This window comes from Oryzias latipes (assembly GCF_053564925.1).
Source record: "Oryzias latipes strain Hd-rR chromosome 1 unlocalized genomic scaffold, Olatipes_Hd-rR_3.1 chr1_Y".
Lineage (NCBI taxonomy): Eukaryota > Metazoa > Chordata > Actinopteri > Beloniformes > Adrianichthyidae > Oryzias > Oryzias latipes.
The window spans coordinates 6,821,868-6,843,592 of NW_027616335.1; the positions used below are offsets into that span (position 1 = coordinate 6,821,868).

A 21,725-nucleotide genomic window follows, 5' to 3' on the forward strand; every position below is an offset into this window, starting at 1 on the left:
ATTTTTATTTTGACAACATTTCTAGTGAGAAATATACCATTTTCTTTTAAAATATGCTTTCATTTAGGACATACAGTTTGTAGTTTGCTTGTTTCGTTCAACTTTTTCTCCCAAAGGCTCTGTTACGTTGGAGAAACACGTTAACTTTCATTCATATCTGCAGACGTCCGCGTGGGTCACGTGACTAATATGTTTCTCTTTTTTTCCGCAGAAAATGCCATAAAATAGGAGTGATTGTGGACTAATTTATTTTTGAAAACATTTCTAGCAGTATATATCCCCTTTATTTTCATAATATCCATTCATTGCAGACATGCAGTTCGTAGTTTGTTTGTTACGTTCAACTTTTCCTCAAAGGATCTGAACGCGTCTGATCTTTTCCATAAATATATGCAGGCTGACGTGGGTCACGTGACGTGACGTGAGTTTCTCTTTTTTCATATAGAAGATCTCGTGAAAAGGTACGTTGCTATTTATTAATTATTTTTATTTACATTTACGGACCCGTGTATAGGTTTCATGCTGTGTTGTTGCGACTTTGAAGGACATTTAAACAAACCGGAAGAATGTTGTTCAGGAACGGACTGGAGAGTTCTCTAAATTTACTTAGCGATTTTTTTTATTCAATATTCTTTTACATGTTAAAGTATTCACACTACAAGTCTAAATGCTGTGTACAATGTCTGATCTTTTCCATCATATCTGTGGGCTTACGTGGGGTCATGTGACGCGAGTTTCTTTTTTTTTTCCTGTGGAAAAATCTCGTAAAATAAGATCGTCTGAGGTTTAATAACATTTCTAGGGACCGATGTACTCTGTCGTAACGTCCATGCAAGCGTATTTTTTCAACATCAACTAGTTGAGTTTAGAAATACACTGTAAATAATAATAAAAAAGACGTTTGGCTCTAAACTGGTTTTGTGATTGGTCCCACGTTTATCGGGAAGGTTAAGTTCTAAAAATAAGCCCAGCGACAAACAGGTGTTTATTTTTATTTTTTTACAGAAATTAATGTTTCCATTACTAATGCAAACTTTTTGTTTTGCAGGTATCATGTCGCATGACAGATTGCAGTTGTTTTTTATACAAACTTTATTGACTGTAACAATTCAAAACAACAATTCCCAACAGCAACAAGAAAGAAACAAACCAGAGGATTATTATGAAATTTTTCCCAAAACATTGAAAGTGACGCACAGATTGAATGTTTTAAATGCTTTCTTATTGTCAGGGTTTCTTATTGTGTTCATGTTTTGTTTGAACTCATTGATAAAGATAGAAAAATGGGGGGTATGATTTCTAACTTTGTATTTATTAATGTGCCATATGAATAAAAATAATAAAAGGTTAATGATGTAGAATTGTTCTTTTTTATGGGACGGACAGTGGGTGAGGCACGACAGATTGCAGTAAAACTAAACAGTAAAACAGTCAGACTGCTACCACAATAGTGTTGAACTTTTGTTGAGAATAATTCATTCATAAATCTGTCTATATATTAGAATATCAGCATCTGGATCATTTACGTCTATTTTAACATAAAAGGGGCTAAAAAGAACTAACATCAACAAACAACAACTACTAATAAATATTATAGGAAATAAGGAAACTAAGTATAAAAAAGTAAAACAAAATAAATGTACATAGTATATTATTTATTATTGTAAATAAAAAAAATAAACATGTCTGACTAAGAGTGGGGGTTGAGGTCAGGGGTTTTTTTTGTCTCTTTTTTGGAATCCAGCGTAGAGACCATGACCCCCCCCCTGCAAGAAAAGTAGAGAAGGTTCCATCAAACAGTGATAGAAGACGATGGGCTACAGTTTGTTTACTCAGTGCTTACAGGACGACTGTTTTTAATTTGATTAGTGTCAATTATCCTTTGTAGGAAATATTAGTATTATTCAAATATTTATGAATAATTACAATATTACATTGATTTTTAACGCATAGCACAAAAGCATCAAATAATCAATATCTAACAACTTGTAGAACATGAATAATAAAACTTGGACATGCATCCATCATCTACCCCTTTTGTCCTTTTATTGACAAAATTAGAAAATATTTATATAATTTTAAATAAACAAAAAAACAAATTAGGCTGATTATTATTTGGACTTATTTATTTGCAACCAAGCAAAAAAACGGATGGAAATTCATGTTGAAGAAGCACGTTGCTGGATTGTCCGCACATATTTTAACCATAACCCTGCCTTCTTTACTTGCAAATAGGCACTTCAAAATAAATAAATAAATTCATTAATAATATATACAACATAAAACATGACGAGCACTCCATTAACTCCATCTGGGTTTCATAAATAAAATAAAAACGTTTACCACTCAAAACAATCTTCAGAACTCTAACACAGTAAATATGCCAAACAAATTAATAAAAAAGCATTTATATACATTAGACTTCCACTTTAAAATAGTAATAATGTAAAATAAAAACTGCTCCTTTTTTCTTTAAATGTCCTCATTGCATATTAATCTTTTCCTCCAATCACACGGCTGCATTCTGAAAGATGAAAAGTGTAAACTTGTTTAAGAGATTTTTAAGAGGACTACTGTAAACTAAGATAAATGTGTTAGTTAAAATAAAGTAATATTGCATAGTTATTTTATAATAAAAGACTAAAAAAGGCAAATTAATAATACAAAATCCAAATCTTTACAAATTCTGCAAGTATTTTGTCGTATTACTTTTTACTGGCTGAAATGCAAAGAAAAGCGACAAATTAGAAGGACTGGTTTGAACATGAATTATTGCACAAAGACGGAAAGGTGGGCGTGTCTCCAGGAAAGAGATCCTCATGACAACCAACATGATTTTTGATACGGAGGCTGATGCTTCAAGGAGAAAAGAAACGTCAACAGCCAGTGCTGATCAGAACACAATCCAACGTTCTCATCATTTGAATAAATCCTGAAATGTTCATCTGCTGGTGTTTGTCTGCATTTCTTGATGAAATTTTGCTGCAAAATAAACCCATTAACCATCACTGTTCTGTCTGTGATGGAATAAACGCCAGGGCTACTATTGGAAGATATACAGTAGTCAACATTTTCTTGGAAAGGAATCCTTTTTTATTTAAATAATATTTTATAGAATCTTTTAATAGTGTGTAAAATGTTTTTAACTACAAAGCATTTTAATTGCATGTTATATGTTTTATATCAACTGTAATGCCCATTAAAAAGAGAAGCACAAGTAAACTTGAACTGAATTATTTTTTTCTTATTAAAGATTTGAGGAAAAGTGTAAAAATAACCACCAGATGAATAATTCTGTATTTTCATATTTCTTTGGAGAAACATTTGTTGAGGATAAAAAAACACAGGAATATCTAAAAAACATATCATTTTTGCTAACTGTGCAGAAAAATAAGATTGTACCAGGATAGTAAAATGCCCGAAGTTGGCACACTGGTGGACGGCTGTGGGGCTGAAGTGGTGGAGAGATTGGTGGTTGAAGTGGTGGGAGGATGGATGTCTGAAACGGTTGATGGTTGGACGGCTGAAGCATTGGAGGGCTGCTGGTTTTTCCAACCTTAATGGATGAAAATGATGAAATGATTAGTGTGGTTGTTTGGGTGAGACATGACCAGATCTGCTGACGGTTCACAAATGAAAGTTTCTAATCAAACTAGAGTTCATGCACATTGAAGATGTCGTGTCATCAAGCTTCCATGAATAATGAGTTAAAACAACAGACTGAGGTGAATGTAAAATTATTATTACCAGTATACCTGATACAAGGCCTTCATCCAGGCAAAACACGTTTGTGCTTGATCAGGGAACTTAGGGCGACTTAGGGGGCACAACATGTGTGTGGTAAGAGGCAGGACTTTTTGGCAGGTTTGACAGCAATTTTTGTATCGTCATCGTCAAAATTTAAATTATCATATAACACTGTGAACAGATCAACAAGTCACAGATGGTAAATACATACCAATACAGACACTTCATCAAATGTGAGGCTTTCTCTTTTGGCCTGAAATCTTTGTAGCCCGCCTGATATTTGGATGTTTTGGCGGCCACAGCGATCACCGCTTTGCAGTTGATGGAAGACGTTGTCGAGCCTCGTGGCAGATTCAGCTGAAAATAGGAAAAGCAGAAGTTTTATGTCTCCAGTTCCACATTCTGATAAGATTTGGGGAAAATATTGCCATATTAATGACAATGGTTGTTAGTTTTACAATTAAATTAAGGTAGCAATTGAAGTCTAACAGTTTTGTAAGAATGTGCAGGTTATTAGTTCTGAATTTTAAAAAGAAAAGTTATAAAAAAAAGGTCATGAAGACTTGGTTTTGAGCTGAAGATGTCTTTCCTCTTATCCAAAATGATTTCTGGAATTTAACTGGTAAAAAAGCAGTTTGACTGGATCAGAGAAAAGGTCTGAGCGAGTGTGACGTCACCCATTTACTTCCAGATCCATCATAACAAATTCAATTCTGTCGTCGTTTCTCTGTGATAACGACGTCACCACGTTGGAGCCAGTTGACAGTGATTGATCTGAGTCAACGTTTCTATGGCAAATACTGTCGCCAATCAGGAGTAAGCTTGTTGAAAGTCCACACTGCTTCCACTGAAAGTGAGCTTGGTGGAATTTGTCAAACAAACATTCAAGTTGGCACATGCTATTACTGAGGCATCTGTTGGTCAGTCTATAATTTGAATAACTTGTGATAAAGAAACAGTTTTGTAAAACAAATAACTGGAATTAGCAAAAACATGTTTAAAAGGGTATCACAACAAGAATGGTTAATCTGACCCATAGAATGACTAACAGCTGTTTGTTTCTCTTTAGAAATCTAAAGGATTTTGGCTCCTTGTACTTCCTGTTTGGAACGTGAGGGGGAGGAGTCAGTCAGTCCAAGTCTCTGAGACAGAGACTGTTTTAAAATATTTAAAAAACCAAGTCCAGATGATCGTTGTTACAACGTTTTTTGTGTAAACTTGGCGAAAAACCCTAAATAGGTCAATCATAACACTTTAATATATCAGTAAATTACTGTTTCTTTTTTTGCCGGGAAACCGGCGGTGGCGCGAGCGCTGCCATAATCATTAGCTAATCTAATGTATGCCCCGATTCTCACAAACCTCCCTTCCTCTGCTCCACCACAATAACTATACAGTCGAAACAAATAATTAATACATTTTTCTATGATGATCATAGTAACCTGCAGTCGTGTTACGTTCAGTCTCTCGATGGAGGCCGTATTTTTCAGCACCGCTCTTCCGTCACAGCAATAACAACAGCTGCATTCATCTGTCAGATGAAAATACTTTTAGATGATCATAAAGTATTTTCATTAATGCCTCTTGTGTTTACATTTCTTACCTTTGAGACTTCTTTAGCTCGTGCAGAGATGCAGAAAGCGCGACAACCAGATTACCTTTATTGACGCCCAACACCCACCGACCGGCGCGCGGATACGTGGGGGTGGGGTGGCTTTATGTGCACGGCGCGCACGCATGCGTATTTGCACTAAAATTTTCACATGGCCTCTTTGGCATATAAACCTAACATTTCTATCATTTGTGTCTAAATTACGAGCATTAAATAACACAACTTGATTTGTGTGTGTCAAAAAATATTTCATGTTGGGTCTAAATCAGATAAGCATTGTTCATCACATCAAATATTTACATATTTACTGTATTATACTGTTTTCATATATTTGTTACTTTTATCATCTAAACTGTCCTAAGATTTATGAAAAAATGAAAATCACACACTGAAAAATAGGGTTTGCTTTATCAGTTTATTCTGCATAATGGAATGTTTGGCTCAAAACTGAGCTCTTTGGCATCAACTCAACCATTGGGTTTGGAGGAAGAGAGTTGCTACCTATGACCCCAAGAACAGCTTCCCCACTGTCAAACATGGAGGTGGAAGCATTATGCTTTGTGGCTATTTTTCTGCACAGAGCTACGTCACCACGTTGATGGAGCCATTAATGGAAAATCTTGAGTGAGAACTTCCTACCATCCTTAAGCCAGGACCCTTCAAATCAGTCATGGATGGGTCTTCCAACAGGTTAGTGACCTAGAACCTACAGCCAAGGCAACCAAGAAATGGCTGAAGAACAATCATATCAAGGTCATGGAGAGGCCCAGCCCATGTCAATCCTATGGAGAGATCTCACAGTCGCCAAGCAACAGCCACCAAATATTCATGATGTAGAAGGGTCAAAAGAAGGGCAAATACATTTATATAAATTCTTCCAACTTGATTTATTTCTAGGTTTGCAATTCTGCACAACAAACAAAGGACAAAAACTTTTTTTCCTCCAAATAAAGGAAAAAACCTTGAAACTTCATGCAAGTTCTTGGCAACTGCCATTTCCCAAATCCTGCTCATACTGGACCCATCACGCACATCTCCATGTCTTGGATATAAGTAATTAACTTGCCAATAACAAAGACTTACTAAAGGTCACTGAGGTGAACTTTGTAGTGCGGAAACTGTATAGTGTAAGGTTGATCAGCAAATAAAAGACCATGAAAGTCATCTTGGACTGTAGAAGGCACAGAGGAGGGTTCACAGCTTCCCTTTCCTGGGCATCCCCATCTCAGCTGATCTAACTTGGTTTCCTAACATTCAGGACGTTATCAACAAGGCACATCAGCACGTCTGAAGCTGCTGGCAACCTACCGCTCAGCCAGTCCAACTGTATCATGGTCTGGCTCTCAGATCAAACTGAAGAAGAGCAGCAGAAGCTTCAGTGCTGAAGATACTGGAGCAGATCATCGGCTACCCCTTCCCTACCTGTCATCCTGTCTGAGTAAAGGAACGTGTCAAGGACAGCACCCTTCCTGCACCTAACATACTGATAAATACACATATCACTCCACACTTCTAATATTCTTAATTTCTCATGTCATTTACCCCTAATTTAAGATAACTCATTGTTATTTTGCTACATTTTACTTCAGTCTTGCTACAATTAAAATGTAGTCTGTACCCTGACAAAGGATTTGGATATGCATAGCACATTTATTATATGAGTTTAAAAGGTCAGTGTTTCATTCTAAGGTGTTGGACATACAAATCAAAGGCCAAACGTTTTAGTAAAAATGAGAAGTGTCTTCAGCACAGGTATGAGCACTGAAATGTTTAGCTAGTGTTGTAAAAACTTGAACGGGGGTAAAAAAATAATGTAATTGTTGAAATTTAGGTTGAAAAAACCTTGTTACGTCCCTGGGGGGGGACGCAACAGTGCAACCATGAAATAAGACAAGAAGTCAGAAATGATGTATATAAATATGGTTTATAATATTTAAAGATTCAGGCTGCTGCAAACCATTACCTGTGGGGGAGGAAGTGACGTTTGGGTTGTGCCAAATAAATAAACTCAATATAACAAAACCAGGCCTAACTCTGCAACTAAACCCATAAATCAAAAGAACAACAAAAGACTACCTAACTAGTCTAAATACAAACATACAAAACATTACAAGAAATGGCACCAACCCCTTACCTGGTGTGTCTAACAAAGTTCAGCCTGCGTGTGAAAATGTATGGGGCCCCAAACTTGCCTGATCACAACCTCCCACCACGTACCTGAGGAAAACAGTTTAGTCAGAAGCATGCAGCCAAAAGAGAGTCAGGATCGCAGTGAGTGTCAGCCAGAGACAGTTCACCAGACTCTCCCAGGCTCAGCTCCCAGGTGTGCTTTAATAGGCTCCGGCTTCCTGGTAGAGGAGCACCACATGACCAGCAGACGGCCAGTCACAGCTGATGAAGCTGCAGTCCCAGGTGAACATCATCAGAAAATTAATTGAAGTGAAACACAACAGGATGAAAGCAAAGCAGAGGGCTGTGCCTGTAACACCCCCACCCTTACAAGTCCAGACCACACACACACAAAAAAAAACTTGCCTACACAGATCGCGATAAGGCATCAGCGATAACATTTTCAGAACCCCTCTTGTGGTGCATCTCGAGGTTGTAGTCCTGAATGAACAGCGCCCAACGCATAAGGCGCTGGTTGTGGTTAGACATCCGCCTAAGAAATACCAAGGGACTATGATCTGTAAAGACCTTAACTGGTACTGTACTTGAGCCAACATATACCTCAAAATGCTGTAACGCCAGGAGTAATGACAGAGCCTCTTTCTCAATGGTGGAGTACCTCTTCTGATGATCATTGAGCTTCTTCGAGAAGTAGCTCACTGGGTGGTCTATTCCTGAGTCATCCTCCTGTAGGAGAACAGCCCCAACACCATCCGCGCTGGCGTCTATCTCCAGCTTGAAAGGTTTCGAAAAAACGGGAGCAGACAGCACAGGAGGACAGCAAAGCATGGCTTTCAGGCCGTCAAAAGCGTGTTGGCACTCATTAGACCATATGAACGGTTTTGAGGGGCTGGTAAGAGCTGACAGAGGAGAGGCCACAGATGAGAAATTTCTGCAGAAACGTCGATAATATCCGGCCATTCCTAAGAATCTTCTCAGTTCCCGTCGACCTGTAGGAACCGGAAATGCAATAATAGCAGACACCCTTACGTCAGCAGGACACACACGTCCTCCACCTACCTGCTGACCAAGATACAGGATGGTACCCTTACCGAATTCACATTTGGCAAGGTTTAGAGTGAGGGATGCCGCTGATAAACGTTCGAACACATCCCTCAATGTAGCAAGATGGTTAGACCAGATATCAGAATACACAACAATGTCATCTAAATATGCTCGGCAGTTCCGCACATCACCAAGAACTTTGTTAACGAGTCTTTGGAACGTAGCCGGAGCATTACACAATCCAAAGGGCATTACCGTGTACTGTAGAAAGTGATCTGGTGTCACAAAGGCGGAAATCTCAGAAGCCCTTGCGGTTAAGGGAACTTGCCAGTAACCCTTCAACATGTCCAACTTGGTAACATATGTGGCAGGACCAACTTCATCAATACAGTCATCCATTAAAGGTAATGGATATGCGTCTGGCACTGTCACGGCATTTACTTTCCTAAAATCAGTGCAGAACCTTGAACTGCCATCCGATTTAGTATCCAGTAAGCAGGGAGAGCTCCAGGGACTATGGCTTGGGACTGCAAAGCCATGTTCAAGGAGATAATTCGCCTCCTGCTTCAATATCCCTCGCTTTACTGGATTGACCCGATAAGCATGCTGCTTGACTGGATCGGGCTTGGTCAAAGTAATGTCATGAGACACAACAGTAGTCCTCGTAGGGATGTCACCAAAAAGATCCGGGAAGCAAGAAATGAGCTCTTGGATGTCATTCCTATGACAGTCAGAAAGATGTGATAAATACAGGGGGAGGTTGGACAGTATTTCTGAGTTGTTAAGCCTAGCCACCCCCGATGTTTTTTCACATAGCCCCAGCCCAGCCGAACTAGATTCCGTAATGGCCGTAGCTATTGGAACAACAGGTGAAACTGAAGAACTAGGTGTGGACCCCAGGGTTTCACCTTCCCTTGAACAATACCTTTTCATCATGTTTACATGACATACTCGGGTCTTCTGTCGACGGTCAGGCGTCTTAAGCACATAGTTTGTCTCACTGAGTTTTTTCTCAACTATGTATGCACCAGTAAACCTGGTAGACAACGCAGAACCGAGTATAGGTAAGAGAAGTAGGACTTGATCACCGGGCTGAAAAGAGCGAAGCCCTGTTTTTCTGTCGAAGTGTCCTTTCATCTTTTCCTGAGAGGAGGCTAGAGTGTCACGAGCGAGGGAACATGCTTTTTTTAGTCGCTCTCGTAACTCTACAACATACTCAGGGAGATGTCGAACAGGCTTCTCAAGATCCACTAATCTCTCCTGTAGAATCTGTAGTGGTCCTCTGACCTGATGTCCAAAAACTAATTCAGCAGGGCTGAATCCCAGAGACTCCTGTACTGCTCCACGGGCAGCAAACATCAAAAAGGGAAGGGACTCATCCCAACTCATACGAGAAGCCAGGCAATGCTTGCGGATCATTGACTTCAGTGTTTGATGAAATCGTTCTAGTGCTCCTTGGCTCTCCGGATGATAAGAACTAGATGTGACGTGACGGATACTCAATCCTTTTAATACTTCTCTAAAAACCTTGGACTTGAAGTTGGTGCCTTGATCTGTTTGTATTACTTTTGGTAGACCAAACACAGAGAAAAACTTCACCAAAGCCTTAGTAATAACAGTAGCTGTTATTCTCCTCAAAGGGACCGCTTCAGGGAACCTTGTAGATGCACACATGATGGTGAGTATAAACTGGTTTCCGGTTTTTGCTTTTGGCAGTGGTCCCACACAATCAACAATGACCCTCTCGAATGGTTCCTCAAGCACAGGAATAGGAACGAGGGGGGCAGGCGGAACTACTTGGTTTGGTTTTCCTGCTAACTGACATGTGTGACAAGTGCGACAGTAATGAATGACATCAGACTTGAGTCCAGGCCAGGATGAACGGCGAGGATGTCTGTGCAGAATGAAAGGATCAAAATGTATTAAACTGAGAAAACAAATTACACAAAAAGGATGCATCTTCAATGAGTATTTACCAATATTTGACACATATGTACTCGGAACATGTGTCTGCTGAAGAGAGGAAGCTGTTCAGTCGGTTCAGTCCCTTTCCCTGATGTTGTCCCTTCTTGATTTCATCCTCGGATCCTCATCATTTCAACCAAAATGTATGTTTGCAAACTTTTGAAACATAAGGGATTAGAAAAAAACTCCAACAGGAATAATGAGAAATAAGCCGTTGATAATTATTACCTCACACATCCAAGAGTGAACTTGAAAAGGACAGATGTTCAGGAGGTCTGCATCTCAGGACACGGAACCACAACCTTCTCCAAATGCGATCAGAACTCGTAGACTACATCAGAGCAGAAGAACTGCGCGGTCTGTGGAGAAAGCCGTTTCTGCAAATAGAAGGGGTTCATGAAAATATCTCAACGGAACAGGTTCAGGCAGCTCGCTCACCTGGAGAGAGATCTGAGTGGAGCCACTTCCTCTCTACATCCAGAGGAGGACGCCTCCCTGGGGGGGGGGTCCATGCATGTCTCACTAAGGGAGACCCAGGACACGCTGGGGAGACTATGTCTCTCAGCTGGCCCCGGGGTCCCCCAAGAGGAGCTGGAGGAGAGGGAAGTGTGGGCATCTTTGCTAAGACTGCTGCCCTCACAACCTGGTTCTGGATGAATGGAAGAAGATGGATGCATGGATGGAACATGTTCAGTCCTTTCAGCAAAACTCCACGATGGTAGACTGTGATCCTTCCTCATTTACTTTGCCAGAAGACTTGTTGGAGGACTCTGGTGCTGCCACAAACTTTCCTGCTCCACATCTCCCATCTCCAGGATTCTATCAAAACAAATAAATGTCGTATATTAACATGATGATATGACACAAAATACAATAAAACATATATGCAGGCGTGTTCATTTTCTTAAGGAAGAAGACATGAAAATAACTTTACATTTTCTATTTCCCCATGAATGCAGTTCACAAAGGAGGTCTCCACAGTGTTTTTGGTCAGAAACGCATCTTCAAAATAACCACTGAGCCTAAAAGAACAGAAAAGTTTACATAAGAAAAACATTTATACCATCAAAAATTTAGGTGGAAAAGAATTTTACACACCCCAGTTGGCTCTCAAAACAGTACATTTTGCAAGTTCCATCCACTGCTACGGCAAACATGGAGGGAGAGCATGCAGGACACTGAAACAGATGAATCTGACAGCCTCTCCATCTCAAAGTTAGCAGAAGATCAGTCCAGGAACTATTTGTGCATGTTGTCTCCAAATAACTGACCAGTCTGAGAGAGGAAAGGGGAGGTTCTTTTATGTATATACATACATACACACATACAAGAATCAGGAATCAGACATTGGTCGACTGACTTAAAGTCCCACTCCAACAGAATTTTTAGCTATTATAAAATTGTTCCCAGTGTTTTTTTTAATTACGATCGTTTTGCTTTTTTAAGACATTTTTCTGCAGCACAGCAGCTCATAAGAATTTCACCTCAGAGCTGTGGTGCAGACGTTAGCCTCTGCTAATTTCCCATAAACGGTTTGTTGATTCTCTGTCCCGCTAGCTTATAGCACCCCACAAGCCCTAGCCAACATTAGCATAGCTAAAAAAATCAATGAGCAACATTGGAGCTATCCAGCTGTACAGTTTTGAGCCAGATACAAGCTCAGACAAGGGAACTCAGGACATTAATGGATATACTGGTATTTGTCTGCAAGTGGATGCATCAGAATTGGAGCACAGTAGAGACTTTGGCTCATTCATGGCAGTTAGAGCGTCACAACTAAGAGCTTTTTGAGACAATGAGTTTCATTTTCTCCTGATCCATTGGGATTTGAATAAATACTCAGAAACAGTTTTAATCTTATATTATTGTGTATCTGTTTATATTTTTGTTAATGTTCTCAATAATGAGAAAAATGTTTGATCTCAAAAACATGATTTCCATTGGAGCGGCTCTTTAACTTTGTTGACAACGCTAGGATAAATAAATGTGGTCAGTCAAATCAGCCATAATTGTTTAGACCAGGGGTCTGCAGCCTGAGGCTCCACAGCTACATGTGGCTCCTTGACCCCTCCTCTGTGGTTCTCCGACAAAAAATAAAAATGTTTTTAATTCAAACAAATATCCTATTTTTCAGACGACACAGCGCATCACGCAAAACAAAACAGTCAGATAAGTCAAACTTTACTCAACTTGGTGATCTACTCAACAGTTGAAGCAAAGTATTACTATGCCAGGTTCCTGACTACAGTACCCATAATGCTTCAATAATCTATCAAGCGGTGATGCACAATATTTTAAGAAATTCCAGCATTTATGACAAATTTTTTTAAACCTGACAACGTACCACAAAAAATCAATTTGAGGTCAATACGCACAATTTAGAGGGCCTATCCCATGCTAGCCATTTAGAGTAAACTATTTCCTCGATCTCTGAGGCTCCGCCTTTCTCTTCTTGTGGGTGTCGCCTATTTCATGACATCAACCTTGAGTCGGCGTCGGCAGCGTTTCTGCGTTTCTTCCATTCAAACTTTTGCAAAGATGGATGTGCATATATTGTGCAATGAAAGCATTTTGCTGATCACCAGTAGCTCCATGGAGAAAGTGGGCGTGTCTGTTAGCCTGGAGGCGGCTTCAGCTGCACAGGCTCTTCCTGGAAGAGGCTGCTCCTCACTTATGATGACGTCACAATGTGAGGACCCTCTTATTGTGATTTGGGAGGGGCTGGTGCTCGGAGGGTTTCAGAGGAATGCTGAGAGATGCGTGAATGGATCAAAATACTGCTGTGGATTAGTTTTTGTGAGGAATTAACATTATAATACACTTTAAAATTTTAAAACGTTGATATTGCATGATATAGGCCCTTAAAGAAATACTGGCTGAGATGTACTAACAACATAAAATCTACAATGTGTAAAAAAGAAAAAGCCTTTGTAAACCCCAGTAGTTATCAATTTTCCAAAATAACATAAATGCAAATGAGTGTTTGATTTTCTAAAGGCTGAAGAGAAACCTTGTGGGTCCTACTGTGTTCTGGACAGTGAGACATTACAAAGGCTCTTAGCTGTTTAAAGGCTGCAGACCCCTGGGCTAAATGACCCAAAAGGAAACTTACCTCTGCGGAGACCACGTGACGTTTCCGCCCCCGTCCTCTATACCAGTGTTTTTCAACCAGTGTGCCGCGGCACACTAGTGTGCCGTGGGAGATGGTCAAGTGTGCCGTGGGAAATTGCCCTCATTAACTGAAAAATTAAACATTTCCCATTTCCAGGATTTCAGCTCTGTGTTCATCCAAACAGGCCCTGATAAAACACTGAGGAGTTAGGAATATAAAAGATCGTAAAATACTTTTTCTTTGCGTTTATTTTATTTTATTAAAGACATTTTGATAAGAATGACGTACCGCGATTCAGCTGCAACTCCGGCTGTATTTTGGAAAAGTCCCGCCCCTTTAACTGTCTCCACCAATCATTCTTGGGGAGCTTAATCACATGTCATAAATCTGACCAATCAGAAGTGGTTAAAGTCTTCACTTCCTTGTCCCGATTTAGCTCGTAAAGTCGCTCAGTTCTAACAAAAATACCAGCTAAAGCTCGTCTTTATCGGTGCAGCTTTCCACGGAATCGGATGTCAGACAGTGGAACAAGTGAACAAAACAAGGAAGCTCAGAGACGCGATCTCCGCCGGCCGTTTGATGCACTACATCTCCCATGATGCATTGGGTTGTGAGAGTGACAGCGCTCAAGGAGATCTGTTGTTAAACGTCTTGAAATCAACGAACACACATCAAACTGTTTTTACATCTTCTAACTTAACTTTTATTGCATCTTTTAGAAAAAAACAGCTGCAGTTTCCAGCTTTTTCTGCAACAATTATCTAAAAAATGCATGTGAGATTGTGGAGGGACTGTAGATCAATACAGACTATGAGTTTCTCCGTTTTTTTTTTTTTTTTAATTTTTGGATCCTGGTGTGCCGCGGGATTTTTTTTAAGGTTAAAGTGTGCCGTGGCTCAGAAAAGGTTGAAAAACACTGCTCTATACAGAAGAGGCCTTCACCGTGATGCTGTGGCCTTTTAAATTTAAGATGGAAAAACGCCTCGTCATTCAACGTTAATCCTAAACAGCCAACACGTTTTTACTAAAAACCCATCTCTGGTTTCCCAAATCTAAACATTACATTTCTACAGAGAATAGTTCAAAGCATCGCCCACCTTCCAGCTGTCCAAGAGTTCTTCAGCCGCGCGCCTTCCTGCGGGTTCATCCAGGGGTTTCCGGGGGAGTGGGGTGGGGGTGCCCGTATGACGCTGCGTTCATGGCTTTTCGAAATGCGCACTTCATGTCAATTGGGGCAAATTGAAGGCTTAAAAGCCTGTTTACTTTAGATAATATATCCTATTTAATATATCCTATTTAAAACTTTATTGAGAATTACTACAGGAAACAGTGATGAAACCTTTTTTAACAGATAAATTAGAGCACTTCATTGTAATACTATAATATATGAGATACGTCAAAAAAATTGACAGTTAAAGAAAAAAGAATATAATAGATGCTAATTATTTTATAAACTCCATCAAAATAATTGTTTCATCTCATTTATCATAATATTTATAGTTTTTTTTATCACACGCCATTAGACTCGTAGTGTAAATAAATTAAAATGCAGAAAAAACAATTTAAAGAACTCTTTGGTCCGTCCCTGAACTCAACATTTTTCCGGTTTGTTGTCACATGTCAATCAAAGCCTGATCGCCGCAACAGCAACACGGAACGAGAAAACCTATACACAGGTCCCTAGAAGTGTAAATAAAAGAAATGACTAAATTGCAACGTACCTTTTTACGAGATTTTCCACAGGAAAAAAAAGAGAAAGGCACGTCACGTGACCCACGTCAGCCCGCATATATGAATGGAAAAGATCAAACGCTTTCAGATCCTTTGAGGAAAAGTTGAACGTAACAAACAAACAACTTCATGTCTGCAATATTACGAAAATAAAGGGGATATATACTGCTAGAAATGTTTTCAAAAATAGATCAGTCCATATTCACTCATATTTTACAATTTTCTGCGGAAAAAAAGAGAAACATATTAGTCACGTGACCCACGCGCACGTCTGCAGATATGAATGAAAGTTAACGTGTTTCTCTAACGTAACACAGAGCTTTTGGGAGAAAAAGTTGAACGAAACAAGCAAACTACAAACTGTATGTCCTAAATGAAAGCATATTTTAAAAGAAAATGGTATATTTCTCACTAGAAATGTTGTCAAAATAAAAATTAGTCCTCAAAATATCTTGTTTTATGGGATATTCCACCGAAAAATGAACGTGCATCCGCCATGTTTTTTGCTCACGGCAGGCCAAACCTCCAAAGTCACGTGATCCTGAGAAGGCTCGTAGAAAATGAATAGAAAAATGAAACGTATCCGCCTCACAGTTTAGGGGGCGTTTTTGTAAAACTCTCACGCATTTCCATGTGGACAAATGTAGCTACTACAAATTTTAGGATGAGACTGGGTTGTTCAGGAAGGAGGCACTTGCTAGGAAACGGTGAGCTGGTGTAAGGGCTCCCTCTTGTGGTGTGCGTCGGGTACCGCGATCAATTGTGGCTGCTGTGCCGGTGCTGTGCTGGTTGAGGATCTCTGTAGCTCAGGGGTGACCAAACTTTTTTCCTCAAAGGGCCAAAATCTAAATGTGATCCCGGACCGTGGGCCAAATACAATATGTTTTTTGCGTGTCATTAAATAAAAGCAGAAAACAAAGAATATGGTTTAATGTGTTTATTTTGATTCTGTATTTATCAAGGTGACACACATAAAAAAAAACATTCTTTAAAACCATTAAACATAACAGCAAGGCCTTTCTGGCAATTTTCAACTAAAAAACAAGAACAAGCTAAAACAAACTTTTTTCGATTTGAAAACAGCAAACTGCGATCCTTAATGAGAGACATGGAGCTGGTCTTTTGACTTCATCAGTGACTGAATGTTGGGCTGCAGCTTACTCACTGATAGTGTTAGTATGTCTTGCCAGTGTGAGTCTGTGAGGGTCCCCCTGAGTTTGATCTTGTTCAGATTCATGAGACTAAATGTTTGCTCACACATGTAGGTGCTGCCAAACAGAGGTAGGATTACTTGTGCATTTTTTCTCATCTGTGGGTATCTTTGTACTGACACACATGGGTAAAAATCCCTCAGGGGTAGTGATACAAATTTTCTTCTTAGCTCTGTGTCACATTGAAACTCAATCAACTCCATCTGCAAATGCTCTGGAGCTAAGTCGGGACTCACGCTAAAGGGCTGAGAGAAAAGCTCCATGTCAGCTGCAGTCTTCTTAAAGTCCACAAAGCACAAATCAAACTCCTTGTTTACGTTGCTGAGAAGTTCTCCATATTCTGGCAACCTGTCCACCTCTACATTCACTTCTCTCACGCTGGGGAAGTGTGCCAAGTTCCCTAAAGAGACAAAGTCAAGTAAGAATGTGTCCATTAATATCATTAGGGCGGAAGTGGCTGAGGCGTTTGTGTGGGTCGTCCAACGATCGAAGGGTCAGAGGTTCAATCCCCACTCCCCCCAGCCAACTGTCGTTGTGTGCTTGGGCAAGACACTTCACCCTCCTTGCCTCCAGTGTGGCTCCACTGGTGTGTGAATGTGTATGAATTCCCTGGTGATGGTCAGAGGGGCTGTAGGCGTGAACTGGCAGCCACGCCTCTGTCAGTCTGCCCCAGGGCAGCTGTGGCTACAACAGTAGTTACCATCACCAAGTATGAATGAGGAGTGAATGAATAATGGACACACTGTAAGCGCTTTGAGTGACTTGAAAAGCACAGATAAATCCATTCCATTATTATTATTAGCACTACTATGAGGCACATAAGCTACAGGACACAAAAGACAAAAAGAGAGCAATGAAAGCAGACCCACAAAGACAAAAAATGACGTTTTCTGTCAAACAGGCGTAAGCACCACGGACAGCGACACATCACAGCGACAGACACACATGGAGCAGCACGTGTTGCAATCACAAATAAATAAAACGGCCAAAAGTCTGTGTGCAGCATGTTATTGATTTACCTGCTGAAAGATGCCGACAGAGTAGTTGCAGCTTCATTTGGAAAGCCTTGATGTGGTCAAACAGCTCCGTTATGATCTGTTCTTTGCCTTGAAGTTTAACATTCAGATTGTTGAGGTCTGTGATGTCCACCATAAAGGCTATGTCGAAAATCCATCTTTTATCGGAGGCGATTTGTGTGTCCCTGCTCGCACTCGAAAGAAACTCTGCCTTAAGTTGGCGCAACTCAAAAAATCTTTTGAGCACATTGCCCCTGCTCAGCCAGCGCCTCCTGATGGTTAAGAATAGCATCAACTTCATCCAAAAGGCTCTGAACTGGCGGTGTGAGAGTGCCTTTGAGCGGATGCAGTTAATTATTTTAACGACATCGCGCACAACATCTGCCAGTCCGATTGTCTTTGCACACAGCTGTTCCTGGTGCAGGATACAGTGGTATTGCGCTACCTTTCCCCCACACTCTGAAACTTTTTGTGAAACGAGAGCAGTGAGGCCAGCTTTTTTGTCAATCATGGCAGGTGCAGCATCGTGGCAGGTGCAGCATCGGTTGTTATTCCAACCATTTTGTCCCAACTCAAGTGATATTTTTCCAGGACTCTTGAAACCACCGCAAATAAATCTTTGCCTCTTGTCATCCCTCGCAGCGTCTCAAGTCCCGCCAACTCCTGTGTTATTTCCATGTCAGCGTTAATTCCCCGAACAAAAACCAAAAGCTGCACTGGATCTGAAATGTCTGTGTTCTCATCACATGCCAGTGAGAAAGCAACAAAGTCTTTTGACTTAACTGTTAACTGATCTCTAATGTCCCGAGACATATCTTCAACACGGCGGGTCACTGTGTTGCGCAAACTTAGGAAAAAAACTCTTTCTTGGGAAGGACACATTATTGAAGCAGCTGTGGACAGGCACTCCTTAACAAAATCTCCCTTTTAAAACGATCTCCCACTCTTTGCAATTAGTGCCGAAATTTCGTTAGCTGGCCAGTGTGGCGCAGTCTTGTGCTGTCGAGGGCCTCGTAAGGGTGGCTTGCTGTGACCGAAGTTTTGATAGTAGCTCGCTTAATTTTTCTCTTTATCACCTCACCTTTGTATCTGGAGAAGACCGCTTGTTTAGTCTCGTAATGGCGACGTAAATTGTACTCTTTCAGTACAGCCATGGATTGCTGGCAAATAAGACAAATAGCCTTAATAGCCTTTAACACCGGGACGAATTTTGGCCCACGTTATTTGCCAGCGTTTTTCAACACGTCTTTGTATTCACACCCAAGCGAATTTCGCTGACGATGAGCCGAGTGAAAATGCAAATTCATTCCCTGACATTAGATGGCGCTTAATGTAAAACAGAAATACTCCTGTACACAAGGTGGCGCTGCACAACTTTACGCTTCTTAAACTCGCTTTTCACTCAGAAGTAGAGAGCAAGTGTTTACGCGCTTGTCAGAATCATACAAAGAAAACATGAATATTTCAAGCACCAGTAGCTCTAGCTCCAGTGATGAAGAAATTATTGTTCTGTTGATTGATGAAAGACGCCAGAAAGAGGCCGATTTTGGGTACATCCCATAGTTACGAGAAGAGAAGAACATGGGGAGTTTTATCGACTGGTACAAGAGCTGAAAATGTATCATGAGCGTTTTGTGGGGCTATTTTAGAATGTGCGTCATTATTTCTTTGCAGCAGTGTAGATGCTTGTTGGTGTCTATCTTCTTCGCTGTTACGTATGTGTGCTCAGCAAGACAGTTTTGTGTTTGAGCTGTAACTTCAGAAGCTTCAGACACGTGTGCAAAAGCGCCATTCTCATTGGTCGTATAGTTTTTTGACGCGCTGCGTCAAACCCAAAAAACGAGCCCGAGGCGTTTTTAAAAAATGGCGCTTGTTCCCGGGCAACCAGAACCCCCGGCTCGGGGCTCTGGTTGCCCGGGTGGTGTGGTGGTGGGGGCGCACACTCTGCCGGCAACTTGGCAGGGGTTCCTGGGCGGATGCCTTCTGGGCGCAGGATAGGCAGTGCGGCTGACCGGGAACGGCGGCCGGGTGCCGTGCTGGAAGGCAGGTCGCCGTGGCGGGGGCTGGGGCTTGGGGCTCTGGGGCCTGGGGTCGTCTGCCCATGGCCGGTGTTTTGCCCGTGGCCGGTAGTTGGCGCGTGGCCTGGCCCCCCGGGGGTCGACGCCGCAGTCACAGCAGGGGTTAAGGGGTTCACTTGGGTGGGTTTATTTCATTATTATTATTATTAATTATTATTATTAATTATTATTATTTATTATTATTATTAATTAGTATTATTAATTATTATTATTACCATTATTATTAATTATTATTATTATTTATTTTATTATTATTATTATTTAATTTATTCATTTATTTATTTATTTGGGGGGGGGGGGGGGGTGGCGTGCTAATCCTTAGGGAGGCCAGGGTATGAATGGTGGGGCTGGACCCCCTGCCCCTCCGTTCTGGCAACGGGACCCTTCCTTGCTGGCTGTCTCTCATCGCTACGAGGCTCTGGCCTCCAACTGCGGCTGGCTTGCCGTTTCTGGCTGCCTGGCCGCTTTGGGAGGGGGGGCGCCTACCGCAGCCGGCTGGGGGGCTGGTGGCTCGGGGGAGCCTTCTCCCCCGGTTGTGCCCATCCGCCTGCTCCTCCCCGCTCTCACCCAAACAAATATTGCACACAGGCACATAGGGCTCCGGGAACTGGATGGGAGGGGTATGCTGGCGGGGCTCACTGGGGATACCCCTCTCTGGGTTTTCGTCGGCACCCGCCCTCCTCCCCGCTTTTTACTTGCATTTTTACTTGCATCCACGCTCACCTTTCGCTGCCCCCCCCCCACAATTTTAACTTCCTCTGTAGACACACACACTGCATGCTAGCAGCACACACACACACAGCAAATACACACCACTCACAGAGGGACCCCGGAGTGGGGGGCTCTGCGGCTTGGCAGCGGTGGGGCCCCCCACACTGAGGACCTCCTATTTTACCTGCAGCACACACACAGCACTCCCACAACTCCATACATGGGTGGGGTCGGGGGGGGCGGCCGGTCTTCACCCGCCTGGTCCTCTCGGGGTCGCCGGGCTTATGGGAATCCTGTCGGCTGTGGGAAGGGTCGGGCATACGGCGCTGGGGGGCGGCCGGCTGGGGGGGGGGGGGGGGGTTACTGCGTGGCGGGGGGTGGGGGGGTGGGGAGGGTAACCAGATGATTGTGAGTATGTGTGCGTGAGTGCATGGGTAGGACGGACCTGGGGGCTGGCTCGCTGGGACCCTCTGGGACTTTCCCTCCCCATCACAGAGAGGGGAGGGCACTGAGAGGGTTGGGGAGGGGGGCTCAGATATTATGGCGGGGGGGGGAGGGTTGTAGTGTGTAGGGTTGTAGGGTTATGGGGGGTGGCTGTGGGTGTGTGGTGATCCCTGGGTTGCTTAGGTCGCGCCTGGGCTGGCTTGCGGAGACGGGGCGCCGGTCGGGTGGTGGGCGGCTCATGGGTTCCGGGGGCCCTGGCTTCGTCCCTGGCCCCTGTCTCGGTGTCCGGCGCCCGGTGGCCCCCATGGCTGCCGCCTGGTACGGCTAAGCGCTCCTGTCTTGTGGCCTGGGGGCCGGACACTGGGTTCGCTTGTGCCTCTGGGCACTGGGGGGGCTTCTGTAGGGGGGCCCTCTCTGTGCCTGGCCGGTGGGGTGGGTGGTCCCCTCCTCCCCTCCTCCCGGGCTGCCTGGGTCCGGATGCTCGGGGGGCTCCTGGCCTGGGGGGCTCTCCTCCCCTCTCCTGGTCTGGCTGGGTAGGATCTGGTTCCCCTTATGAACACACGGTTCACGTCGGCAGCATGCATGTATCTCCACCCCCACGTGCACATGCACACTGCCACACTGCTCCCTGTCTGCTTCATCCCTCCTCCTTACCCACAGTGTATTGATGGACAGATTTTTTTCGCTCATCTTAGTGTCAGATTTTCACCTTTGATGTAACATTTGTCTTTCCGGCAGATCTGGTATAATTGTTACAGCTTAAAATAATAACTTATTCAAATCAGTGCTTGTATCCCCCACCTTTTCACCATTTCCTTTTACTCTCTTCCCCCCTCACATTCTCCCCTCTCCCTCCCCACACACACTAAATGTAACAAATAAATAAAAACTAATACAACAAAAAGGGGTTTATACAAAGCTACA

General features: G+C 42.4%; 2 long non-coding RNA genes across 3 annotated transcripts; both read right to left on the bottom strand.

Moving 5' to 3' along the window:
* Positions 1–2,621: 2,621 nt before the first annotated feature.
* Positions 2,622–6,995, bottom strand: LOC144990325 (uncharacterized). The gene is made up of 4 exons (XR_013654324.1): positions 5,351–6,995; positions 5,190–5,278; positions 3,959–4,104; positions 2,622–3,556 (listed from the first exon to the last, which is right to left on the bottom strand). It is a non-coding gene; the product is annotated as an uncharacterized LOC144990325 (long non-coding RNA).
* A 307-nt stretch (positions 6,996–7,302) lies between these two features.
* On the bottom strand, positions 7,303–14,078 carry LOC144990323 (uncharacterized). 2 transcript variants are annotated; one of them, XR_013654321.1, is made up of 7 exons: positions 13,611–14,077; positions 11,597–11,773; positions 11,433–11,520; positions 11,243–11,317; positions 10,727–11,147; positions 10,510–10,654; positions 7,303–10,427 (listed from the first exon to the last, which is right to left on the bottom strand). It is a non-coding gene; the product is annotated as an uncharacterized LOC144990323 (long non-coding RNA). The 2 variants fall into 2 exon arrangements; XR_013654320.1 differs by having other exon boundaries at positions 10,727–11,317; positions 13,611–14,078.
* Positions 14,079–21,725: the final 7,647 nt, after the last annotated feature.